Consider the following 7,288-nt stretch of genomic DNA (forward strand, 5'->3'; position numbering starts at 1 on the left):
ATGATCTTTGTGATATATTGCTGTAATCTACTTGCTGCTAATTTATTTAAAAATTTAGCATCAATATTCATGAGAGAACTTTGTCTAGTTTTCTTTCTCTGGTTTTGCTCTCTTTGCTTTAGGTATCAAAACTATTATTTGTTATGAAAGGAATTTGGTAGGACTCCTTCTTTTCCTATTTTTTTTTCAAGCAGTTTATATAGTGTTGGGATTCATTGCTCCTCTAATGTTTGGAAACACCCTCTCCCCATTTTCCCCTCCATTGTAAAAACTCTTCCCTGAGTGCTTCTTTTCTTTGATGATTCTCCTCCTTATTCCTCTCTATTTTGCTTCTTGCAGTACATTCCTTTTTCTCATCCATTCATTTTTTTTGAAATCATGTGGTGATAATCAGCTTATATGAAGACTCCTTCCAACTGTTCTAAAGATAATGTTCTTATAAGTTTCATGTATTGTATTCCCACATAGAAATATAAACAATTTAACCTTATAGAGTACTTTATGATTTCTCTTTCATGTTTACCTTTTTATGCTTCTCTTGAGTTTTGTATTTGAAAATCAAATTTTCTGGGGCAACTAGGTGGTGCAGTGAATAAAGTGCTGGCCCCTGAGTTTGGTTCTGGCCTCAGACAACACCCACACAAAAAAACTAGCCATGTAACCTTGGGCAAGTTACTTAACCCCAATTGCCCTCCAAAAGGCAAAATAAAAAAAAAGAAAAAAGAAAATCAAATTTTCTATTCATCTCTGATCTTTTTATCAGGAATGTTGGAAAGTCCTCTGTTTCACTAAGTGTCCATTTTTTTTTCCATTAGGATAATATATATTTTTTGCTGGACACATTATTTTAGCTCTTTGTCTTGATCAATGTGATATTCTAAGTCTGTTTCTCAACTTATTAGCTCCTATGATCATAACTTTGCATGATATCAACTGTGACTCGGTCATATTTGAATGGTTTCTTTCTGGCTGCTTGATGTATTTTTTTTTCTCTGACCTAGGAGGTCTGGAATTTGAAATGATATTCCTGAGAGTTTTCATTTGGGTATTTTTTTCAGGAAGTGTTGAGCGGATACTTTCAATTCCTATTTTTTTCCCTCAGGTGCTAGGATATTGGCACAGTTTTCTTTAATAATTTCTTGAAATATGATGTTGAGGCTCTTCCTTTGATCATGGCTTTCAGGTGACCCAGTAATTCTTTGTTTTTGCTTTTTCAGAGGCAATTGGGGTTAAATGACTTGCCCAAAGTCACATGGCTAGTAAGTGTGTCAAGTGTCTGAGGCCAGATCTGAACTCAGGTCCTCCTGACTCCAGGGCCAGTGCTCTATTCACTGTACCACCTAGTCACCCCTAAGTGACCAAGTAATTATTAAATTATTTCTCAATCTATTTTCCACATCAGTCACTTTTCTAATGAGATAGTAATATTTTCTTCATGATTCTGATTTTTTTATTGTTCTTGATGCCTCATGCAATCACTAGCTTCCATTTAGCCAATTCTATTGGTACTATTTTCATTAGTGAAGTTTAGTAACTCTTTTACTATTTGGCTAATTCTTTTTTTAAGGTGTTATTTTCTTCAGTGTTTCTGTGCCTATTTTACCAACCTGCTAATTGTCTTTTCATAATTTTCTTGCATTGCTCTCATTTCTTTTCAAATTTTTTCTCTACCACTCTTATTTAATTTTGAAAATCTTATTTTTCTCTTCTAAGAATTGTTGCACTTTTTAAAATTCACATTTTTGAAGCTTTGCTTGTAGCTGTTATCACAGTATTCTCTTCTTCTGAACGTGTGTCTTGATCTTTCCTGTCAACACACCAGCTTTTTAGATTGGGGTTCTTTTTGTTGTTGTTCTCATTTTTTCCATTCTATTTCTTAACTTTGAACTCTATCTTAAAGATGTGCTTTGTTCTCATGGCAGGGGTTAAGTGAGGGGATGTCCCAAGCTTCAGAATTTTTAGCATTTCAAATTTCAGAACTAGTTCTGGGGGTTTGGAAGTTCTCAATGCTTCCAAGGAGGGATAATCTAAGGAGAGGAGTGGTTAATGTTTTTTTTTTTCTGTCTGGGACTTTGGTCTTTAACCAGTCAGGGATCCTGCTCCCTTGTAAACACAAGCAACACTGTTCATCAAGTCCTTATTCTCTTAAGATTAAACATGATACTAATTATCAGGGCCCCTGTTCTGTTGCAAATGCAAGTTTTCTTATCTACCATGAAACTATTATCCAGAGGTGGGTGTAGGAAATGGTAACCACTTTCTCATCATTTACCATCTGCCCTTAAATGACTTGATCATTCTTGAAAGGGCTCCTGTTCCTGTCACTCCTGCATCCAAGTTCCATAGCTGATGTTTCCACCATGTGTGCTTTGGCCAGTCCCTCCACCACAGTGCCACAAACCTCTCCTTTTGACCTCCTAAGTTATCTGATGCAGAAAACATATAACAGTCTGACTTATTGTTGATTCTTCCACTACACAATTTTATTTGAGGGGTTATTTTAAAGTACTTTGGAAGGAAATGTCAGAAGACCTTTATGACAGTGCTTCTTCTACCGGGTTACCTTGGCTCTGCACCTAGAAGTGAATTAAGCATTATACTTGTAAGTGTTTATTTTGCATGTGCAAGTTTCACAGATATTCCTTCAGCCATGCAGCTCACTACATGTAAGACTAAAAAGCACTGAGTACAATTGTACATATCCTAAATATCTACTTCTAGGGGCCAAGATGGTAGAGTAAGAAGTAAGTAACCATACCTCTCCCATTTTAAACTTCAAACAACCATAAAATAGTGCCTCAAAACAAATCCTGGGGCCAGGGTAGGGTGGAGTCAAGATGATATTACTTGGGGCGGCTAGGTGGCGCAGTGAGTAAAGGGCTGGCCTCGGAGTCCCGAGGACCCGAGTTCGGTTCTGGCCTCAGACACTTAATACCCACACAATAAAACTAGCCATGTAACCTTGGGCAAGTTACTTAACCCCAATTGCCCTCCAAAAGGTAAAAAAAAAATGACTTTACTCAACAATAAAAGCAGGAAATTGCTTAAGCTCTTTCCCCCAAACACCTACAAATACCTGAAAATAGTGACCCTAAACAAACTCTAGAGCTACAGAACCCCAAAATAACAGAGTGAAACACACCTCCAGCTGAAGACAGCCTGGCAGGCTGACAGGAAAGATATATCACACTGGGTTGTGAGTAAAGGGCAGTTCCACATGGGCTGCACCTGCATGTACTAGGCAGGAACAGGGCTTAGGGGACTGAATCACTGGCATCTGTGGTGGTTTCCAGATTTCCCAATGCACAAGGACCAAAGACAACATAGAATGTCATTGCAGAAGCTCTGCTGGACCTGGGCGAGAATATCATGGTTTGGCCCCAGTCCCAGGGAAGTAGAGGTGGCTGTGGTGGCAGTGGCAGCAGTGGCAGCTGCTTCCAGAGCTCCAGGACCAAAGATTGTGGGGGGATAATTCAGCTGATCAGAGGGCAATTGCAGAGATCTCTTTGTTGCCTCTGAGGCAAGATTCTTCTGCTTTTCCCTGCTTGCATCTGGGTTGCAGTCTTCAGTGGCAGTCCTAGCATGAGGAGGATTGCTGGTGTGGCAGAGCTTGTGGAAGCTGTGGAGATGGAGTTCTACTAACAGTTCTGAGGAAGAAAAGAGTACTTCTGATCACTCACAGACTAGACAATAGGGTAGGAGAGGAATAAACACCCCTCATGTGATCATATCACCTTAGAAGAACTGAAAATTTACAGGTATCAAGAAGTAGGTCTGACAACAGCAGAACAAAACCCAGAAACTTAGGACAAAGCACTCTCCACCCTGGAAGCAGACTCCTACTTTGGCAAAGAGCTCAAATGTCAAGTAATTGCCTGGGGAAATGAGCAAAGAGAAGGAAAAAATAAGACTATAGAATCTTTCTTTGGTGATAAAAACATACAAGCAGAAGAAGACAACAAAGCCAAAACTCCTGCATCAAAAGCCTGGAAGAAAAATATAAATTGATCACAGGCTATGGAGGAACTCAAAAAAAGATTTTGAAAATGAAGGAAGAAAAGTGGAAGAAAAATTGGGAAGAGAAATGAGAGTGATGTAAGAAAATCAGGAAAAATGAGTCAACAGCTTGCTAAAGGATACCGGATCCCCCAAACCCTGAAGAAAATAACACCTTAAAAATAGACTAACCCAATGGCAAAAGAGGTCCATAAAGCCAATAAAGAGAAGAATGCCTTAAAAAGCAGAATTGGTCAAATGGAAGCGGAGGTCCACGAGCTCATTGAAGAAAATAATTGCTTCCAAATTAAAATGAAGCAAATGGAAGCTAATGACTTTATGAGAAAACAAGATATTATAAAACAGAACCCAAAGGATGAAAAAATAGATGTCAATGTTAAATATCTCATTGGAAAAACCATTGACCTGGAAAACAGGTCCAGGAGAGATCATTTAAAAAATTATTAGACTACCTGAAAGTCATGATAAAAAAAATAGCCTAGACATCTTCTTTCAAGAAATTATCAACAGAAACTGCCCTGATATTCTAGAACCAGAGAGTAAAATAGAAATTGAAAGAATCCACTGATTGCCTCTTGAAACATATCCCCAAAAGAAAACTCCTAAGAATATTGTAGCCAAATTCCAGACTTCCCAGGACAAGGGAAAAATATTACAATCAGGTAGAGAGAAACAATTCAAGTATTGGGGAAACAAAACAAAACAATCAGGATAACACAAGATCTAGCAGCTTCTACATTAAGGGATCAGAGGGCTTGGAATATGATATTCTGGAGGTCAAAAAAGCTATGATTAAAGCCAAGAATCACCTATCCAGCAAAACTGAGTATACTACTTCAGGGGAAAATATGAATAAAAGTCAATGAAACAAAGATCTTTCAAGCATTTTTGATGAAAAGATAACAGCTGAACAGAAAATTTGACTTTCAAATGCAAGAATCAAGAGAAGCATGAAAAGGTAAACAGGAAAGAGAAATCTTGAGGGAATTATTAAAACCGAACTGTTAACATTCTTACATGGAAAGATGATATCTCAGTATTAGGGTAGTTGAAGAGGAATCTATCTATCTATACATATGTATGCATGCATGTATGTATGTGTGTGTGTGTATATACATATATATATATATATACACACACACAGAGAACAGGGTGAGTTGAATATGAAGGGATGATATCTAAAATAAAATTAAGGGGTGAGAGAGGAATATATTGGGAGGAGAAAGGGAGAGATAGAATAGGGTAAATCATCTCACATAAAAGAGGCAAGAGGAAGTTGTTACAATGGAGGGGAAGAGCAGGGAGATGAAAGGGAATGAGTCAACCTTATTCTCACTGGATTTGGCTCAAGGAGGGAATAACATATACACTCAATTGGATATCTTACCCTACAGGAAAGTAGGGGGGAAGGGGATAAGGTGGATCATAGAAGGTAGGGAAGATTAGGTTAGGGGATAGTCAGAAGCAAATACTTTTGAAAAGGTACAGGATAAAAGGAGAAAATAGAATAAATGAAGGGCAGGATAGGATGACGAAAAATATGGTTAGTCTTTCACAATATGACTACTATGGAAATGTTTTGCATAACTACACATGTATAATTGCTTGTCTTCTCAATGGGGATGTGTGTAAAGGGAAGAAGGGAAAGAATTTGGAACTTTAAAGTTTTAAAAATAAATGTTAAAAATTGTTTTTACATTCAACTGGAAAATAAGATATACACGCAATAAGGTGTATAAATCTATCTTGGCTTACAAGAAAGTAAAGAGGAAGGGGGTCAGTGGGAAGTAATAGGAGGGGATGGAAGAGAGGGCAGGCTGGAGGAAGGGTAATCAGTATGTTTGCCATCTTGGGGTGGGGGTAGGGGAGAGATGGGGAGAAATTTGGAACTCAAAATCATGTGGAAATTAATATTGGAAACTTTAAATGAAAATTAAATGCTGGAGGGGGGGGACCAAATCCTGGAACAGCAGAACCACCCAAAATATGGTGGTGGTGTGGACAATCTTTTAGCCCAAGAAACTTGGAAGATTAGCAAGAAAGGTCTATCTCTCTTAGGTAAAAGAGGTACACAGTCAAGGATAGGAAGTGTCCTGGAAAGCCAGCAATAAGCCCCAGCTCAGCAAACCAGTAGGAGATCCAGAGCCCCAGTGCTATCAAGTAGGCAAATGCCAACACCAGGACCCTCTCCCCCCCCACACACACATATTCTCTTGCATAGCCAGGGGAATGGGTAGACTTTAGCTCTCAGAACTGCCATGTGCTTCAGAATAGCCCAGGGCAAAGAGGCAACCTAGAATGAGCAGACTCTATGTGCTGCAGTGTAGCCCCAGGCAAACAGGTAACTACCAACACTAGAAGTCCTTGAGCAAACAGGCAGCTGCCAGCACAGGGCCCCAGCCACATGCTTCACATAACCCTAGGCAAAAAGGCATCCTCCATCAGCCAGACTCCACATGCCTCAGCATACACCTGGGTAAAGAGAAAATCTCCAGCATACAGCCCACCATATGCTTCACTGTAGCCCCAGGGAAACTCAGAAACACCCCCTCCCATCAGCCTCAGCGCATGCCAGACAACACTACTAGAACACCAGCTCAGCACCAGTAAGCTAAAGAACCCTACCACCTCACCAACAGCACCAGCCAACCCCTCCTCAATCCTTCAATACAGTATCAGACATGAGGGTACCCCATAGGCCTCAGGAGAACATAAGTGCAGCAACAGGTAAATAACTAGTGCCTACAGTTACTGGCATAAGAAGCCTGAGACAGTTCCCCTTCCATCTTGGTTGCAGGATTTAAATTTAAATGAAAAGAAAAAGGATGAAAAAAGATGAGCAGAAAAACAAACAAATAAAAAACAAAAGAATCTGACCATAGAAAGGTATTATGGTGACAGGCAAGACCAAGACACAACCTCAGAAAAGGACAACAATGTCAAAAGACCCATGGGCAAAATTCCAAAGAAAAACAGGAAGTGGCCTCAATCTCGGAAAGAACTCATGGAAGAGGTAAAGAAGAAGTTCAAAAATCATATAAGAGAGGTACAAGAAAAATTGGGAAAAGAAATGAGAATGATACAAGAGAATTGTGAAAAAAAGAGCCAACACTTTGGAAAAAGAAAACAACCTCTTAAAAAGTAGAAATGGACAAATGGAAAAGGAGGAACAAAAATCCATTGAAGAAAACAAATCCTTAAAGAATATGATTGGTCAAATGGAAAAGTAAGTACAAAGTTTAGTTGAGGGGAAAAAAAAAAACAAAACCCA

The sequence above is a fragment of the Petaurus breviceps genome, unplaced genomic scaffold (assembly GCF_028583685.1).
Source record: "Petaurus breviceps papuanus isolate PSGF00001 unplaced genomic scaffold, PetGlider_PUasm1.0 94943, whole genome shotgun sequence".
NCBI lineage: Eukaryota > Metazoa > Chordata > Mammalia > Diprotodontia > Petauridae > Petaurus > Petaurus breviceps.